General features: G+C 35.8%; 1 long non-coding RNA gene across 2 annotated transcripts; it reads right to left on the bottom strand.

The window, feature by feature from the left end:
- Window positions 1-8294: 8294 nt before the first annotated feature.
- Window positions 8295-10419, bottom strand: LOC124898711. Of its 2 annotated transcripts, none has more exons than XR_007055426.1 (2): window positions 9624-10419; window positions 8295-8343 (listed from the first exon to the last, which is right to left on the bottom strand). It is a non-coding gene; the product is annotated as an uncharacterized LOC124898711 (long non-coding RNA). The 2 variants fall into 2 exon arrangements; XR_007055425.1 differs by having other exon boundaries at window positions 8295-8336.
- Between the last annotated feature and the right edge of the window lie 10972 nt (window positions 10420-21391).

The raw sequence follows: 21391 nt of genomic DNA, 5'->3' as shown, positions 1-21391 counted from the left end.
CTAAGAAGGGCTCAGGGATCTTTTCAAAATTTATCTCAAAATTTATTGCAACTAATGGGGTCACATAAGAAAAACTCGACCCAGCGTCTAATAACACATAAATATCAAGATGAAAGACACGAAGCATACCGGTAACAACATCTAGTGAATCCTCCTTCTCCTGATGGGATAGTAAAGCATAAAACTAATTCTGGTTCTGACCGCCACTGGTATTGGATAAAGCGCCCTGAGGATGAGCTGGGTAACCTAGAGGAGCTGGTGCACTATTAGCTTAAGTCTGGGGACGAACATCTTTGTTTCCCTGTCTAACATGCGGGCACTCTTTGATTCTGTGACCCGGCTGGCCAAAACCATAACAACCATTTCGACCCCACAAACACTCACCCAGATGGGCCTTACCACACCTAGCACATGGTGGATAACTAGGTTTCCCACTCACCCTATTCTGAGATCTGGACATGGAAGACTTGCCCCACTGTTTCTTCCTATTTTTGGGTACAGGAGCACTGGCTAAAGAAGATGCAGGCATAGATGAACAATTCTAAAACTGTGAACGGTTTCCTCCTCCAGACCTATTCTGACCATGATTAAACTTCCCTGTTCTAGCCCTCTTATTCACTCTCTCTCTTTCCTTTAAATTCTCTGCCTCAATTTGATAAGCATACATTATCAACCTAGCAAGATCCATGTCTCCAATGAGAATAGTAGTCCTACACTCCTTAATTACCAACCCAGAACACCTGTCACAAACTTACTCATGCTTGACCTAGGGTCAGTCATCTGATCAGGGTCATACTTAGATAATTGGTTGAACTTGAGGCAATACTCCTTCACCATTATTGAGCCCTGCCTCAAGTTCATAAACTCTTCTATCTTAGAATCCCTTATCTCACGTGGGAAGAACTTGTCTAAGAACACATCCTGAAATATCTGCCAAGTCATAGGAGCTGCATTCTCCCCTCTACTTTTCTTCCACATTACTACCCAATCATATGCAACATCCTTCAGCCTATAGGATGCCAACTCTACACTTTTATCTTCAGAAACATGCATAATTTGGGTGATCTTCTTCACCTCATCAAGATAAAATTGTGGGTCCTCACCTTCTTTCGACCCAAAGTATTCTGGCGGGTTCATCTCATAAGATCTTGAATTTTGGCAGAGGCTAAGTCCTCGTCTTGCTGGGGTGGGACTGCAGCCTGACGGCTGCCCTAAATATTAGTTGTCACAGCTTGGGCTAGCACTTGAAATATAGCCCAAAACTCTGTATATGACAAATTCTCATTCAAAGAATTTGCGGGCTGAGGTGGCTTCTTATCATTTCTGCATGCGTTAGCTCGACGAGGAGGCATTTTCTATCACGTGAAAATACAAGTTAGAAGTAGATAGAGATACTGAATGTACAATAGATCATGAAAGAAGAGATTATTTCCTAAAATGCTCCATAGTCTCTAGCCGATAGATGTGGCACACTTCACACCGATGATCAAGACTCTACGTAACGCAGCTTGTCTGACTCCCTAGGACTTTCTAAACCTTAGGTTCTGATACCAAGTTTGTAACTCATCAAAATCTGAGTTCTAGGGATGCCACATAGTGCTCTGAACTACAAGTAGTCCTGAGCTAACCCTGGCTACTTTCTACTAAGCCTGGACCTCAAAATAGGGGAAATAAATATAAAATCATAATAGATGCAAAAATCTTATCTGAAAATATTCTAATCTCACATTTCTTGGTAAAACAATACTGGAAAATCTAAATATTGAATCAAAAGTCTAAAACTGAATTTAGTAGTCCGACTAGCCTCTACTGACTGAATCTAGAGAGTCACTGGGACAGGCCCCAGCTGACTCAAACTGTTTGAAATGAATATGAAAATATTTATTAATAAACTGAAAATATGAATATCTAAGTACCCAAACTATAAGGACTCACCAACTACATAAATGTAGATGAGATGCTCTGAAATCACTCACACTACTGAGACTGAGCACCTGAACCTACATTATGAGATAATGTAGCACATAAACGTATATGTGGATCAGTACTTTGAGGATGTACTGAGCATATGGGGTGAATGCAATAAGTAAATAATATCATCACAATTTATACAAAAAGATCATGCATGCTAAATATAAATGACTCACATAGGCTTGAGTAATCTGAAAACTGAAGATCATAAATCATGGAAAATAAAGTGTATAATATGAATATTGTGAGCCATTACATTCATTCTAAAATCTGCTCTTTCTGAAAGCTACTACATCATCTTGTCAACTTGTAAGGGAAATACTTTATCTCAAGAGTTTAAGAATCTTAAAACCATAGCTTTCAAAACATATTCTTTTATCTTAAGGCTTTTAAGAGTAGGGGACATCTTTTGGGGAGGTTCTTCTAACCGACATATACCATGTGAGCATTCATGGAGTCCCACATCTTGCCCGCGTTGGGTTGAGCTATTCTACCCTTTCCATCGGAATAGAACTTCTTATCTTATGTGATCACAATCTTAGTCATCCACGTAGAAGTGAGAATAATATTAATCCTACGGTGGCTCGTAGTTCTGGGGCATGAAACCTTGATAACATACCCATCTCGATGCTAAATGCTACTCCCATTCTTATGCTCAGGATCTTAAGAAATTCACTTCAAAAATATAGCACAAGGGTTTACAAGAAATCCAATAATGCTCTTTCTTTATTTAAATCTCAAGTCATATAAAAAAAGTGAATTTTTTATCTTAGCTCAGGACTAAAAATGCAAATCTTTATAGAAAATTTGAGAATAATCTCATCTTAGGATGCTCATAGCACAAACAATCTTGAAATAGAAATCTTAATTAGGGTTTAATGACCCATGCATCAAACTCATGTTAAAACATCATACTATTCATGCTTGGTGAAGTAAACATTTATAAATCAACTTAAAATCTGGAAATTTCTGCAATATACATGAAAATATGAACATAAACATGCAATTCAACTTCTAAATCATTGGAAATCTCATAAACTCATCAGTAGCAGTATTGGGTATAAACCCTAACTTTAATTTCATGAGAAATCATTTAAAATTCAGTAAATTTGTAATTTAAAATAAGTTTTGGGCACAAGGATGAAAGGATTATCCTTGTTCATTCCCCACATACCTCAATTGATGATCTTAGATGCTAAGACTTGACTATTGGATATTTATTGATGCTTTGGATATGAATTCTTAGAGTTCTTGTATTGGAAATCCTTAATCTTGAATTATGGAGAATTAACGAAGGAATTTAGATTTCTTGGGAAGAAAGTTTGAGGATCTAGGATTTTCTTTTAGAGTATTTTGGTGAAAAGTGAATTTAATATGCTTAGGATGGGTTAAATCATCTGTTATTCATGACTTAGGGCTTGGGAAAAGACCAAAGAGACCCATTTAAAGAGACCAAAGAGATTCCAGTTGGCCGATGCGCCATAATCGCGGTGGCCAACTGGAATCTGCCAAATGGGACCTTGAAAGACACTACGACGCGGAGCCATCACAATGCTCTACTATATTTCCATTTGGTCCATAGCTGTGATGCGCCACCATCACGGTGAGCCACTGGAAATGGACAAACGGGAAAAAGGGCTTCTCCACGACATGGGCAAATCGCGGAGTTCCACTAGATCTTGACGAATGGGAAATTTGACCTCTCCATAATGCGCCAATATCGCGAGTCTCACTAGAATTTGACAATTTTCGTTTAAATCATCTTCACGACGCGCTAAGGACCCAAATCATGGTGTTTTACGACTAAAGCTTAAAATAGCCCTAACTTCTCACTCAATCGTCAGATTTAGGCGAATCTTATGTCGTTGGAAAGCTTATTAAATTTTTCACATAATGGGAGGTCTAAATCTGGAAAATTCCACATGAAATAATTATTCTTCATTTTGGAAGATATCCCTTAACATTCTAGGGACGGATTTTTACTAGAAAAGGTACGAGGTATTACAAAATCCTTCTAGCCTGTCACTCCCCAAAGTTCCACAAATACTTCCAAACATATGCACTCGTGGTTGGATGTTTGGAGGTTTCCCAAACTAATTTCCCAAAAATTTTCAAAGAATAGAAAGCTAAGATTACGATAGAGAATTGATGAAAGGGAGCGAGTATTTTGTTTTCTATGTTTTCTTGCCTTTTATTTCTCAAATGATACTCCTTAATTAGGTATATCATTTATGTTTCATCCATCAAAAGAGTAAAAGAATACATATGGATTTAATGTACGTAATGTAACATTACTCTTGAATTAATGACAAGTCATAAAGGGTAGTAACTTTTAAGACTTCTGAATATCTTTCATTCACAAAGTTGTATTTAATCGTCATTTGAATGAATTTACATTTATGAAGTAGTAACTCTCACATCCTATTAACTCTTATGACTTACGGATGTTCACACAAATTTATTATAGAGAGTTACGAGAGTTTTTAAATCTTTGCATTAATTAAGAAGGAATTATCCTTCAATCCCCTACTAATGCAAAGATAAAGAATGGAATAATTTTTGGGCAAAAGGAAGGAACATGTACTTAAGTGTCAATATCTTTCTATTTGAATTGACACGTAGTCATGTGAGGCAATAACAAATATTCAAAAAGTGAAGTACTCTTGAACTAGATGTACATAAGTTGAGACCCCCACAACACACACCATATCCTTGATTTTAAGCAACCTCCGCGATACTACAAAGTGCTTTTATGGTCATGCACATAAACCTTGGGTCTCATGAGTTCTCTAGAAAGACGACCCAAGTCTTTCACAAAAAGGTGACCAACCTTTTATACTCACGTAGGTGATCCATCAAGTCTATCTCATAGACCAACTTAAGTCTATGGATCTTTATGAGCAAAAATAAGCTCAACCTTATAATACACTACCTCACATCATAGGAATAGTATATGTAGTGTTTATTGAAGGCCTATATGGCTTCGTTTGACCACAAATGGGTATCCACCATATTACCTCAATTCATGGGCTTTAGCCCCATCCCCCTTGACAATTCAAGGACCATTTTTCTTGTCAAACCCTTGGTCATAGGATCCGCTAAATTTCTTTTGAATCTTATATATTCCAAGAAAATAACACTATGTTTCAAAAATTGTTTAACTGCACCATGTCTGATGCGAATATGTCTCTTTTTACCATTGTATACACTATTTTTAGCCAATTGCCACCTGTGAGTCACAATGTAAAGTGACTAGTGACATTTGTCTTTCCCATAAAAGCACATCTGTCAAAAGATTTCTCAGTCACTGGGCTTCTTGCCCTACCAACTCAAGAGCAATAAATTCAGATTCCATGGTAGAACGTGCTATACAAGTCTGCTTTGAAGACTTCCACGAAGTAGCACCTTCACCCAAAGTAAACACATAGCCTCTGGTCGAGCTAACTTCATCATTGTCAGTCACCTAGTTTGTATCACAAAAATCTTCTAAAATGGCAGGAAACTTATTAAACTGTAAACACCAATCCATAGTACCTCTCAGATACCTTAACAAGCTATGAAGAGTATTCCAGTGTTCACTACTGGGATTATGAGTATATCTACTCAATCTACTAACAACATAAGCTATATCAGGCCGATTATAGTTCATGAGAAACATTATAATTATTTTAGCATATTCAGTTTGAGAAACACTGAAATCTCTATTCTTTTTCAAGTGTATGCTAGGATTATAAGGAGTTCTCACTGAAACTACATCAAAATAATCAAACATTTTCAATAGAATAAGACTAACATAAAGAGAAACCATTAACAGTTTTTTTTATTTTTATCCTTAAAATCACATCAGTTTCTCCAAGGTCATTCATTTCAAATTTAGAAAATAAAAATTTCTTAATCTCATTTACAACATTCACATTAGGGATAAAGATTAACATGTCATCCACATATAAACATATAATCACGCAATCTGATCCTATTATTTTAGAACAAACACAGGTATCAGATGAATTAACAACAAAGCCATTAGTGTGAAATTAAATTTTTCATACCACTGCTTAGGCGCCCGCTTTAGTCCATATAAGGACTTTCTCAATTTGCATACTTTATCCTCTTGTGCTCGGACCACAAAATCCTCAGGTTGAGTCATAAAGAAGTATTATTCTACATATCACTAGGTACATAATTTTTCTAAGACATAAATCTATATGCAGCACTGTTTTGAGCATAACCATTAAAGACAGTGTCAAAAATCTTAGAGCCTACTCTTATCAGTCTAAAATTTGGCAGACCAACCTTAGTCAAACACCTCCACACTTTCAGAAATTTCAAGTTAAGGACAAACACTTTTCATAACTCATATGAGGTCTTGTCTAATCTTTTATCAGGATCTCTATTAAGAATATAACATACAAATAAGGCAGCTTACCTCCCACATATAGTCAGGAAAATTCGAGCTTAAAAGCATAGAATTCATCATTTTATCAGCTTCAAAAATAAGTTTAAGGCTTACTTTATTTAGAAGTGCTCCAAAAACTAAGTTACTACGGGGAGAGGGAACATATAGAAAATTGTTCAATACTAATATTTTACCAGAAATTAATTTAAGCAAGATTTTTCCTTTACCCATAACTCCAGCAGTAGTGGAGTTATCCAGGTAGACGCACTCATCATCAATGGACTCGACAAAGTCATGGAGCAACTTTTTATTAGAGTAGAAATGCCTTGAAGCCCCTGTGTCCAACACTCAGTCAGTCTCGTTAGCCATCAGGTTCATCTCGATGACTACATCGACGATCACTTTATCACCCTCAATAAGATGAACTTGGACATCATTTTGTCCTCCCTGTTTTGACATTTCTTTAGCAGATTTGTAAGTAACAAATAAATCAAATAAGGTATTAATCATATGATTCAATAAATGTCCTCTGACATTTTTCCTATCCCTTTTAACCTTCTTTTTAGCAAATTCATTAACAATCATAATAGTGTTAGAACTGGTAATAATGTTAGAACCATCATTAAATAAAATATAATCAACTTCTAATTGTTCTAATAAAATTAAAAGTTTTTGTGACCAACATTTAAAGTTATTTTCGTCTAGTGGCTAAAGTTTTAACAAATCAGAAAAATACAAATTGTTCAAAAAAATAGCCATTTATCAATATTGTAGGTAAGTAAATCGCTTTTAAATTATTGGGAAAAAATTACTATAATATTGATATTGGATAGGAATTAATGATAGTAAGAGAGTTGTCACAAACACTGTGTCATGGCAAGCCACTGCCTTGAAAGCAATTTCTGCCAAACTCCGGTGCAAATCCTTCTAGCCGGTCGGTCCTCAAGGTTCCACAACTACTTTCAAACATGTGCACTCATGGCTAGAAGTTTGGAGGTTGCCCAAACCAATTGCCAAAGAATTATCAAAGAATAGGAAGCCAAGATTAAGATAGAGAATTGATGAAAGGGAGAGAGTATTTTGTTTTCTATATTTTCTTGCCTTTTATTTCTCAAATGATACTCTTTAATTAGGTATATCATTTATGTTCCATCCATCAAAAGAGTGAAAGAAGACACACAAAATTAATGTACGTAGTGTAACATTACTCTTGAATTAATGACAAGTCATAAAGAGTAGTAACTTTCAAGAGTTACATATTATTTTGCGAAAATTTTGACTTTAAAGAGTCGTCACTTAATTTTTAAAAAGGAATTAAGAAACCTTTATAAATCTACTTTAAATGATCCAAAATAGAAAAATAATTTAAATTTAAAGATTCTGAGTAAGCGGCTCCTATTAATATTTTAGTAAGGTTTAAGGCACCTAAAACATCCGCTAACTTGTGGTTATTCGGACTGTTTGAAAATATCTTTTGACTAACTTCAAAAAGATTGATTTGTTGAAAAGTGATTGATTTATTCGAAAAGACTTGTGTAAAATAAATTTGGATGACTTAGTAGGGATTTTAACTAAGTCTAAACAAAATAATAAGCAAATAAACACATAAAGGGAAAGGGCGAAGGAAGTAAAAGACTTAGGCCATTGGGCCCAAGTCAACGAAAATTGTCCTAGTCTAATTGGGCTTCCAACCCATTTTTGCACCTGTCCTAATCTATGTTTTCGAGCCTTTTTGACCCTAAATCCTCTTCACCTGTATTAAAGTTACAACTTTGGCTTCGAGGCCCAAAATGAATAAATAAATAAATAATTGAATGAAAAAATAAATAAATAAAGGCAACAATGAATAAGCAAATAAAAAAATGAGACTTTCAAGTCTTCTTTGCTGCTTCAAAGATGGGACTTTAACCCATTTTTTTCTTTTTTCGACTCCTTGTATCCATGCGCTATTTAACCAGCTTTGGGCTTTCTTTCGGCTTGACTCGAAAAGAAGAGCCATGTTGACCCATTATAAGATGCAAGGGGAAAAAGTCCGTTTGAAATTCAAGGTGGGATCATGCAAAGAAAAGATAAAGAGAATTAACACTGACTCTAAATTTATAGCCAACACATAGTGTTTAAAATAATTCACAAATTTGGAGAGAAATAGACCAAACCAAGAATCTTAAATTAATAAGAGATGACTTAATATCGGTCTAGAACTAACAATCCTAACTCACTGTTAAACACTTGAACAATTAACAGAAAAACATACATGATCCAAAATTTGCTCAAATTCAATTTGTTCTTTCACGATAAGCAAACCGACATTCAGTAGTTATTCACTAAGGTACAAAAGCATTTCATAAGGCAGCACATCACTTTAACTTTAATTCTGACCCAAACAAATTAGCACAAAACAAGTTACTTCAAACCATCAAGCAAAGCCTTTCACTTGCAATATTGGCACATTGTACATTTCTTTAATTTAAGAACATATGATTCAAAAAGTCCATTTTTTTTTCTTAAAGTCTATTATCAATGCAATCAATGAACAAATTAAAATAGAGAAAGTACTAAAGTTATCCTCTTATATAAAACAATTAAAAATAGAAACTTTGAAGCCATAAGAGATATAAAACAACATTCTTCTACTTCTTTTTCCTATGACTTTTAGATTACATTAAACTCATTCACGCTAGTGCAACAAGAATAGTATTACGATGCCAAGGAAACACTAACTCATCAGCTAAATATTAGCAAGAGAAAACAGATCACAATTTTCAAGAGATTGCAATGACTTTGAAAGCAAAACTAGAACTCAAATTGCAATACCAACACATTGAGCTTACAGCTGAATTGAAGAACAACAGATAGAAAGAATACTATGTTTTGAATATTTTAGACAAAGTCAGTATACGAACAGTAGTTTAAACTTCGCGACGAAAGTTATCGAATCATACGGAAAAGAACAGCATATTCACAGTATATACTAACAAGAAATTTAACAGCTGACCAGTAAGATTAACACGAGATTATAATTCCAAAAATAACAAAATCAAAAATATACGGAATCGACAATGGGGCGAACATTGTAGTATGAACATTAAACCAGCAAAAATGACATAACAATAGTCATCACACATAAATCCTATGGCCATTAACAGCATCTACAGCAAGCAATTCCCAACATTCAAGGCTAATAAACACTACAATCACTATAGAACGATGAGATAAAGAAGAAATAACACTAAAATTAAATGGAAAAGAAGATTACCAGTTTCGAAGCAGCAAAACAGGACTCGGGCCTTCTCTGAAATCTTGACCACCACTGGAAAGCTTTATCGTGACTTCGAGAACTTCGAACGATCGATGATTTTTTATACGAAATAAAATTTTACTAAAAAATAAAAACTTTTGCTCAAAGGTTTCTTTCACCCTCCCCCCCTTCAAGACTTGTCCAATTTGCTCTACAATCTGGTTTGTATAAAAAGAATTGAGGGGCTCAATTTTGAGCTCCCACCGATGTCGGATTAGAAAAATCGAAGAGTAATTTGACATTTTTGGAAGGGGAATTCAAAATTCAACTTGAGAATAAGGTGATGAGCTATAAAATCATACGAACTCGTACAATTTTGAAATGTTTTGGTGTTGAGTTGTACTTTACATGTGGATTGATGGGTTACAGGTTACGGGTTTGGTTTGATAGAACGGTTAAGTTTGGGTCAGCTGGTTTGGAGTGTTGCAGGGTCGCCAGGTTGGGTCGTTGCTGGGTGACCGTTGATAGCGGGTCGGTGGGTCAGGTTGCGCTGTTGTTTGGATATTGTTGTTGATGATATTGTTGTATGTGTGTGTGTTATCGTTTGTTGGTATTATGAAGAAGACAAGTTATTGGGTTGGGTTTGGGCTGTTAGAGTAGGCCGATGAATGGGTAAAAAGGAATGTGACGGATTTGGGCTGCTGGGGCTATATTACTTTGCTGAAATTGTTTTGTTGTTGGGCTTGGACGAATAACCCCAATTGGATTTAATTGGGGTCAAAATAACCCCAATTAGATTAGGGATTTAGGCAATTTTTGGGTGTTAATTTAGAAAATAACCCCAATTAGATTTGGGGTTATTCAAAAAATAATTTCAATTCTAGTTTAGCCTATTTTATTTAAATTTTGATCAAACTGAAAGTCAATCGGCCAATTGCATTGCTATTGTAATTTAGTTTCAATTATGATCGAATTTAATAGATTAGGTAAATTAAATTGAAGTTTGATACGAATTAATTCGTCATATAATCCCAGACTTCTTGATTTAATAAAATCAAACAAGTATTTCTCCAAATAAATTATTTTTTTGAGAATAAATTATATTTAAATCAAGATTTTAATTATTATATTTATTTTTTCAAAATAATCCTTAATTAAAATCTGATATTTCATAGAATAAATATTTAAGTAATCAAATCATATAATACGTATAATTGAACACGATAATATATAATTGCTACTTAAAATGACAAAATTACATACAAATATTTTTTGACAAAATTTTATTCAAATGAAATAAATATTTTGATTTTATTAAAAATCAAAGAAACTAGGATTAAATTTAATTGTGGAGGGTAAAAATTAGGTGTCAACAACTACCCCCTCTCTTTGGATAGGGTGCATGCAAGTATACCTAGGCGAAGGGAGGTTGACATTCCTAATTTTTGTCCGACCACAAATTCAAATCTGAGAGAGGTTGGCTTTTGCACGGGTTTTATGGAGCTATGGCCGAACCTTGGTATCAGGTTTCCTACATATCTCAGGTTACATGAGAATTCAGGCCACTTGTAGTTCATAAAGCTTGATTTAAAGCATGATTTTCAAGAAAAATAAAATTCGCCAGTTATAACAGTTTTGGAGTTTTGATGAAACTGAAAAGCTGGGGAATAGAGGTATTTTGGGGGAGGTTGGAATGCAGTCGAGTTTTCTACATAGAGCCCAGCCTACATATCCCCGAGACTTAGGGAATTAGACTGCTTGTAGTTTGACTCAATCGGTAGAAAAGATAGTCTTTTATTTCAAACGACCTTTGGCTCGGGATAAGTGACAAGTTGATTGAGTTGTGAAAAAAAGGCTTATAACCTCTTAAACATGAATATGAAGCTCTTTACATCCATAGGTAAGAATTTACCTGGACATAATTTCCAAAACTCTAGGTGTCTTATCACTCGAACTTGAAAGAAAGAGAACTTTACCCTTGGTATGAGCTTAGAAATATCCCGAAGGTGAAGCTGAAATCAGAATATCTCAAAATTCCCATATGCCTTCTAACAAGGGTGTTGTTGGATAGTGGTAGAGATCATCTTTTAGCTCATGTCCAAAGAGTTTGACGTTCCTCTTTAGACTATGTCCCATTTTGCTGCTAAGAAAGAGTTCCACGTTGTGCTACGTCCTTTTTGAAGTCATCCGCACCTGTGGTTTTGTTTTGAGATTTTTATCCTCTCGTATGCTATCGACAATAACTTAAACAAAATTGTTAGTAATAAGCACAATTCACGAAAGGGGTATTTGGTGTCTTACCATACCTCCACGCTAGTTGTTATTCAAAAAATGAAGTCATCTTCTCATATACTTGTTTCGAAGGAAATGTCTTGCAGTAATAAACACAACAAACTTCTTTGGTTGTCGCATAATTATCTCGTTTGTCGGTTGAATATGTCTTCAAAGTGGAATGGCCCCTTTTGGACACCGACGATACTTTATGCAGAACGCTCCTTGCAACTGCTTAATCTTGCATTGATGTGGCAACCCTTTTGAGTCACCTATAATGCTTGTGGAATGATAACCTCTCTGGTTATTTCCAATGATTCTTTGCATATGATCTTGGGTAATTTTTGCGCATCTTTTGAATCGATACGACTTATAGATTTCCCTTGAATTGACATTCTTTAGATATTCTTGCACATTATTTGATGTTGGATATGAGGCGACTTACAAATATCCTCTGAATTGCTAGCCCTTAGGTAATCCTGAACATTATCCGACCTTGGATAAGAGATGGCTTACAGATATCCCTCCAATCGCTAGTTCTTAGATATTCCTGCATATCATCCGACCTTGGATACAATATGACTTATAGATATCTCTCAAATTGCTAGTCCTTGGGTAATCCTGCACATAATCAATCTTGGATATGACATGGCTTATAGATAACCCTTGGACCTATCAATTTGATAATCTTGTATATTCTCCGATAAGGATTTAGTTGCGACTTATGGATAACCTTCGAACTGTCAATTATTGGGTAACCTTGCACACTATCTGGTTAGGATGTTGTTACGGCTTACAGATGACCTATGGTCTATGAATTCAGAGGTAATCTTGAAGACTATCCTATTTCAAATAATATGACTTATAGATGACCCTCAAATTGTCAATTTCAAAGAAACTCACATATCATCCATCTTCAGATAGCGACTTAAATGCGTCCCTTCAGATTGCGTGATTTTGATGCATTCAGATACTGATTCATAAAATGATGAGATATCATCGATGCCATCATATGATATCTCGCATGTCAATAGATATTAGATGTTGATGATATCCTCGACTCCAGCGTATGATATCTCGCATGTCAACAGATATTAGATGTTGATGATATCTTTTATGCCAGCACATGATATCTCGCATATCAACAGATATTGATGATGATGATATCCTTGATACCAGCGTAGGATATCTTGCGTGTCAACAGATATTAGATGTTGATCATATCCTCAATGCTAACGTATGATATCTCGTGTGTCAACAGATATTAGGTGATGATATCCTCGACGCCGGCGTATGATATCTCACATGTCAATAGCTATTGAATGCTGATGATTTCCTCGACGCCAGCGTATACTATCTCGCGTGTCAATAGATATTGAATGTTGATGATATCCTTGATGCCATTGTATGCTATCTCACATGTCAACAGATATTGAATGCTGATGATACCGTCGATGCCAGCGTATGAAATCTCACGCGTCATCAGATATTTAATGCGGATGATACCCTCGACGCCAGTGTATGATATCTTACGCGTCATCAGATATTTAATACGAATAATATCCTCAACGCCTGCGTATGATATCTCACGCGTCATCAGATATTTGATACAGATGATACCCTGATCTTGCGTTTATTTATATGTTCAAGGCTCCAATATGCACACAGATTTGGATTTATTTTGAGAACTTTGATGTGAATTCTTGAGTATAATTCAGCTTTAATTTTGTTTCGTACCTAATGGATATAATTAGTGTTTTCAGGACTCAAATCATGATGAATTAGACGCAATTGGATACATTAATGATATGTCATGATAGAAGGAATAAAAGTGATGGGAACATAGCTTAGAAAGACAAGTTTGAAGGTAGAACTTCACGTCTATAAAGTCACCACATCGCGCCGACCGATAAAATGGCATTGGTTGAATTCCAGTAGAGTTGCGCAAAAATGACGCATCACAGAGAGGCTCAAATTCCCATTTGGCAAAATCCAGTGTTGGTCAGCGATTATGGCGCATCGTGGTGGAGAAGGAAATCACAGTTTTCACTTTCCAGTGACTTGGCGCGATTTTACCGTGTCGCGGTACATGCCCAGTTGTCAATTTCTAAGACCTAGAATTTTAACGCATCGCGGAAAAAGGAGATTTCACAATTGTCAAAACTCAGTGGCTCATCACGATAGTGGCGCGTCGCGGTGAGTGTAAATGTCACAATTTTACTGAATAATGGATTTTCGTGATTACACAAAGTGTGATAGAATATGGCATTTGATGGCATAGTGCGACGCGCCGTCTGGAAAAATCATTCTGCCCAGCTTAAAGAAAACAACGTGGAAACCCAATCCAAGTCAATTTATGACTTGACTACTATAAATATAATCTTCCAAACTCCGTTTTGAGAGTCTTGGAACCCCTAGATCACTTGGAACAACCTTGGAGGCTACCAAAACTTCTTTTTAGGTTTTTATTTCTTTAATTTAGTTTTCTTTTATGGTTTTAATTATTCATACAATTAATTGGATGTTGATTATGGCTATGAGTGGCTAAAGACTCCCTTTCCAGGATTGAAGCCAAGAACATGAGTACGATTGTTTTGGATTAAATTCATTTAATTTTTGGTTATCATTATTGGTTGTTTGTTTATTCTTGTTATAAGTATTTTAAGGATTCGCGACCCTTAGAATACATATTTTGTCAACATTTTGATCTCAAGAAAGGGAATAGGGAGATAGAACATGGGAATAAACAAAGTATGGGTTCTTATTCTTATATGAAATAAAGAGTTGAACTTAGCGTCTAGGACAGGGAAGTACTTAGATGCCTTACTAGATTCATACGTAGGATGATAGCTTTAATTCACTTAATTAAATTATTACATCCCTGCTCAACGATGTAGTTGTAATGTCCATATTAGGTAAAGATTAGAGGTTGGGAAACCATAATCATGTAATTAACCCTGTGAATCAACAACCAAGATAAGCAAGTTAGCGAGTGAAGTTCAACACATAGTATGATTGTTCAAGGTGCTTTAACCCAGGGCTTTTCTTCATTGATTGTCTCAAGTATTTTTTTTACGCATTATTTATTTTATTTTTAATTTACAAAATTACAAACTTTATTCTTGTTTTTTTTTTCAATTAGTTAGACTAGAATTAGATAGGCGACGAACGCAAGTCCCTGAGAAATCAATACTTGGGCTTCCTTAAAGCCACTATATTACTTGATAAGACCACTTACACTTGCGTGTGCACTTAGGCGCTATCATACCCTTGACGCTATCCAATATTTAATGCAATGGCCCTCTTAGCGATAAGATGATATGGTTCTTTCGGTGATTTGAAAATAGTTTCACCTGAGTCCTTTTGTCTGCGTCTTGCTTTCCACGTATACCTGTACTCAAGATAGACAGTTAGTAGACACAATGTCTCTCATACTGTCAAGCTTTACGACAAATTCTGAACATCATAATTTAAATGACTTATCCTACTATTAATCTTCTTTTTTTGAAGAAATAATTATATAGCATATCTACCAGATGCAAGCAAATGGGCAAAACCCTTGTTTGGGTATTACTCAAATATTGTTTGCTTTGCTTTAAGGCAAATTTTGAGGATGACTTTCTACTCTTCCCCTATTAATGATCCTTTTGATTGTTGCATTTATTGTGCCGACTCCCATGAACGTACCTGCGCTCAAGGTAAATATTTAGTAGACACAAATTCGCTTTTTCTAGCGACTATTTTTTAGGAAAATTCTAAATATAATATTCATAAAGAAGATAAGGCATCTTTGTTTGTCCTTCATGGTTTCAAGAAATGAGATAGACAATTAAAAAGTCCTCAATAAATGGGTATTAAACCCGTCTTTGGGGTTACCCAAAAATACCATTCTTGAGCATTATATGCTTTGGCGTGGTTCGCAACTCGCTTGGGGATATTTTGAAAAGACTCCTATTTCCGTGTACTTATCCATGCATCCACAGAAAAATAATTAGTTTTGAGTGAAACTACTTCGTGTTGACCTCCTTCGGTCCTTGGTTTTCTCCTCATCATCTTTTAGGTACTCCGTCGTGTTGGTACCTCCACCCTAACTCCTTGCTCCAATAGACATCTAGGCAATCACTAAGTAAAATATTTGTATAAATTTTTGCAAGTAGTCTTAATTTTAGAAAATAGTTTCAAAAGTTTCCAAAAAGCTTTAGAAAATCTCTACCAGTCATGTCATATACTAGCTCAACAAACATCTTTCTCTTGATTTTGACTATATCCGATAGAGGATTTCCAAAACTCATCATCATTGTTGGAGGGTTCTTCAAACAGTTCTGTCATAGCCTGAGATTGAGTCTACCTAGACTTTATCGCAGCTAGTGACTTTAAAAGTTTAACTTTGACCTCTGGTGCTGGGGAATTTGAAATATATTCCAGTGTTTGGTGAAAATTTTGAGGCCTTCCTCAAAATTTGTTCCCTAGTTTAAAGTTGTTTGATATGATATCAATTCGATAGGATCCGAAGTCTTTGTTGGTCTTTGTTCTCTTTGTTGGATGATGATCTTCCTTTTCTGAATTTTCGAGATTCCTTGTCGAAAATTCTACCCCAGTTTCCATTTCCTGAGGTTACATGACTGGTCCATTGGGGCGCCTATGCATCCCGTTGAAGCAGAAATCATGTCAAACGTAGTTCAGTCTATGCTAGGGATAATTATCCTAAGGGGTTGACCGAAGCCGACATAAGCCTTCTGTGTATCCCTTTATTGGGAATTCAGGTCAGACGTAGTTCGTACATGAAAGGAAATGATAAATTTTCCTAAGGGGTTGACCAAAGTTGACATAGGCCGCCTACGTATCCCTTTCTTGGGAATTCAGGTCAAACATAGTTCGTAATAAAAGGAAAGAGATTCTAGGCAATTGCACATCATATAGCAGATACTATCGTAAAGGCAGTTGCAAATACACCAAGGAAACTAAAACATCTTTCAGACACAGTATCTCTTTACCATATCAGAATTGATTGGTTTGGTTCACTCTTGACCATCCATCTCAGGTAGGATTAGGGCTCCTCCAGGTTGGGCTTTTTTTGGTTTTCAAATTCCACTATATCTTCCACTAACTGCTCCTCATCACCTTCTTTTTGTTCATCATCATTCTCTTTGCTTTGTTCGTCTAACCCTTGACATGATATGACATGACATTGGTAGGTTTTTAAATTATTGCTACCTAAAATAAACCATGTTAGATAAAAGATAATAATATAATCATATTTCAAAATAACTTCTTAAATAAAGGGAGACCTTTTTGGAAAATAAATAAAAACTATGGCTCATGACCCGCACAAATACGGGACCATGCCTTTTTGAAAGCTGTAAAACACGAAATGAAAATTTGAGACCTAAAAGGGTGGATCACGGAGCCTCCTCCGGATCATCACTGATTTTTAAAACTACTAGTAATTGCCCTTTTATCTACTACGATGGGCGACAGATTATGAGCGGAGTGGAGGTCCAGTTTTGCGAAGCCTCTCCTGGTGCAACCTTCCTCACCCCCATCAGACTTTGGGAAATCCTATGGTATATCATTGCATACATCAAACAGATTTCTTATCCCATCCCCAAGACCATCATATTTTAACATCTCGTGCGCAAGACATGACCGGTACAGGAGTGGCGACGGTTTGGACAGACTCATCTTTGACTTATCTTTAATCTCATCTTTCTTTCTTGGCTGGTATCCTAACCCATACTTCGATGTTTTTTTTGGGACCATAATGGGCTCAATAATTTCTTCCAAATTCTCACCCAAGATACTTAAGGCAACCACGGCTTTCTCTATTTTTTCCACTCCTTCTATCTTTCGCCTGCTATTTCGATCATACTAACTATGGCTCCCCCATGATTAGGCAATGGATTACTAGTGATATTTAGGGTCGGCGCTTAAAGAGTGATAATCTTCTGATCAATCAAGTCTTGGATCTTGTGTTTCAAATTGATGCAATCTTCAGTATTATGCTCGGGCGCTCCTGAATGATATGCATGGACTTGATTGACCTACAAGAGTCCAGAATTGAGATTGGTAGGCTTTGGTGGAATAGGCTGTAAATAACCAGCTTTTATCAATCTTCCAAAGAGTTGGGTATGACTTTCAGCCAATGAAGTGAATTTTCTTGGAGGTTTCTTTTTGAGGTTTAGACGTGGAGGGTTATATTGGTTTTGATTAGTAGGATGAGGTATGTGATGATAGTTTGGAGGTGCATGAATGTTTATTTGGTTATTTGGAAGAGTAGCTTGAACATGAGACTGATAATTTGGCTGCAGAACTTGGTACTGAGGTAAAATATTTGAAAGTGGAGCTTGGTATTGGGATTGAACATTTGAAAATAGAGCTTAGTACTAGAATTGAATATTGGGGAGTGGAACTTGGTATTCGGATTGGATATTTGAAAATGGAGTTTGGTACTGGGATTGGATATTTGGAAGTGGAGCTAGGTTTTGAGGACGAGAGGAAGTTGTGTGGTGGGTGGTGAGGAAATTAGGAAAATTTTGTGGAATTCGAGAGTAGTTTGGTGGAATATGGAAGGAATTTTATGGATATAAAAATGAATTTTGTGGATTCGAAGGTAGATTTTATGGGGTTAGGGATGGATTTTGCGAATGGTAAGCATCTAGGATATTTTCTCGATTGTTTTTTTGGACAAGTTGAGGAGCGAAAGCAGACGAAATATTATTTGGATGATCCCCGAGAACAGGCGTACTGAGGGGAGAGATTTGAAGCGAAGTCCCATGCCCTCCTAGAGCGAGAGCGTTGATAGTGATGGCCAGTTTAGCAAGGTCTCGAGTACGATTCATCTCCTCCTGAAGCATTTTTAATTTTCTCGTGAGTTCAGCAATCATCTTGCTTTGTTCCGCTATTACATTATCCCTGATGGTCAATGCATTTTCCTCATCATTTTCAGTCATATTTGAATGATAGTTAGGGGATGGGATCTTATGCGTTTTGAAGGGGTGAAGTAAGGATGTTCTGTCATCTTGTTTCAACACAGAGTAATTTTTTGTAATCTGTAAAACAAAATAACTCAAAGGCAGATGTGTTAGTTCCCATATGTGGTAAGTAATGCAAGATATTTGACAAGAAATAACCATATAGATTTGTTTGTGTCATAGCCAAACTGATCCACGGGAACATAGTGGATAAATTTGTCTTTGATTCAAACAAACGCATATAAACACATAAGGCAATTATATCACATAATAAACATTATAATAATACATATCCTAACTGGGGTGACCCTTTTTGAGCCAAGGGTTTGGGTCTAACAGATTTTGATGAAACTATATGTCTTTTTAAGCCAATCCATTATCCCCCAATTTTCATTGGTATACATAAATGGCACAAATGCCTACAAAAGCTGCACAAAAGGATACAATCTTTAGGGAAAGGGAAATAACATGAGAAAAAGAATAATGTCCCACACAGGGGATAGGAAATACTAATTTTTGAATGCTTCTTCTATCAGCCTTCGCCCTCTTAGCTATGTCCCATTCTTGTTTGTGGCGACATCCGTTGATGATCAAGTGATTGTCGTATAACTGTGCTCTAGGTGCAACCTTCCAAATCGATCAATTTCTTGCTTGGCATACTTCAATTCCTTCTACAATTGGAGTATGATTAAGGTATCCTTACACGAAAGTAAGTAAAGCAAGCCTTCTCCCGACACCCAAAGGATATCGAATTGGATTAAACAAACATATATTTCTTCAACACATAAACATAGTTCGTCTGTAATTGACTCGGGGTTAATAGATGCAGGGCAAGTTTTCTAGTGGGCCCAATACCCCTTCCCCTCGGGTATTGGGTCGTCCTAGGCTCATGCTTAAAAATAGAGTTTTGGCTTCGCTCTATCCTAGGTGTCTAGAGTAGGTTTGAATCGGGTTCCCAAGCGGATGACTTGGGCTTAGAAATACGAACAGCCATCAGACGACTCACGTGCTAATAAACCATCATATTTCCAATACTTTATTTAGAATTAAACAACAGGGGCCAGGACATCCACGAAACCCCAAAACAATTTAAGAAATCAATGCAGGATTATGCTATGAGATGCAATAATTAAATACCGAAAAATTAAAATATATAAACACATAAACAGTTAATCAAAAGACAAAATCAAACATTTGGTTAGAACCTAGTTAAATATCCCCAGCAAAGTCGCCATTTCTATTTTGCGAAAATTTTGACTTTAAAGAGTCGCCACTTAATTTTTTAAAAGGAATTAAGAAACCTTTATAAAGTTACTTTAAACAATCCAAAACAGAAAAATCATTTAAATTTAAAGATTCTGAGTAAACGGCTCCTATTAACGTTTTAGGAAGGTTTAAGACACCTAAAACGTCCGCTAACTTGCGATTATCCGGACTGTTTGAAAACATCTTTTGATTAACTTCAAAAAGATTAATTTGACGAAAAGTGATTGATCTTTTAGAAAAGACTTGTGTAAAATAGATTCGGACGACTTAGTAGGGATTTTAACTAAGTCTAAACAAAATAATAATCAAATAAACACATAAAGGAAAAGGGCGGAGGAAGTAAAAGACTTAGGCCATTGGGCCCAAGTCAATGAAACCTGTCCTAGTCTAATTGGGCTTCCGACCCATTTTTGCACCTGTCCTAATCTATGTTTTCGAGCCTTTTTGACCCAAAATCTGCTTCACTTGTATTAAATTTACAACTTTGGCTTCGACACCCAAAATGAATAAATAAATAACTGAATGAAAAAATAAATAAATAAATAAATAAATACAACAATGAATAAGTAAATAAAAAAAATAAAACTTTCAAGTCTCCTTTGCCGCTTCAAAGATGGGACTTTAACACATTTTTTCCTTTTTCGACTCCTTGTATCCATGCTATTTAACCAGCTTTGGACTTTCTTTCGGCTTGACTCGAAAAGAAGAGTCACACTAGTGCATCAAGACTAGCATTATGATGCCAAGAAAACACTAACCCATCAGCTAAATATTAGCAAGAAAAACATACCACAATTTTCAAGAGATTGTAATGACTTTGAAAGAACAACCAGAACTCAAACTGCGATACCAACGCATTGAGCTTACAGCTGAATTAAACAACAACCGATAGAAAGAACACTATGTTTTGGATATTTTAGACAAAGTGCAGAAACAGTAGTTTAAACCTCGCGACGAAAGTTATCGAATCATACAAAAAATCACAGCATGTTCACAATATATACTAACGGGAAATTTAACAGCTGACCAGTAAGATTAACACGAGATTATGATTTCAAAAACAACAAAATCAAAAATATACGAAATCGACAATGGGGTGAACATTGTAGTATGAACATTAGACCAGCAAAAATGACACAACAATAGTCATCACACACAAATCCTATGGCCATCAATGGCGTCTACAGCAAGCATTTCCCAGCATTCAAGGCTATTAAACACTACAATGACTATAGAATGACGAGATGAAGAAGAAATAAAACTAAAATTAAATGAAAA

This window comes from Capsicum annuum, chromosome 5 (assembly GCF_002878395.1).
Source record: "Capsicum annuum cultivar UCD-10X-F1 chromosome 5, UCD10Xv1.1, whole genome shotgun sequence".
Lineage (NCBI taxonomy): Eukaryota > Viridiplantae > Streptophyta > Magnoliopsida > Solanales > Solanaceae > Capsicum > Capsicum annuum.
The sequence above is the reverse complement of the archived record's forward strand: the minus strand, read 5'-3'. Positions and strand labels throughout refer to the sequence as shown.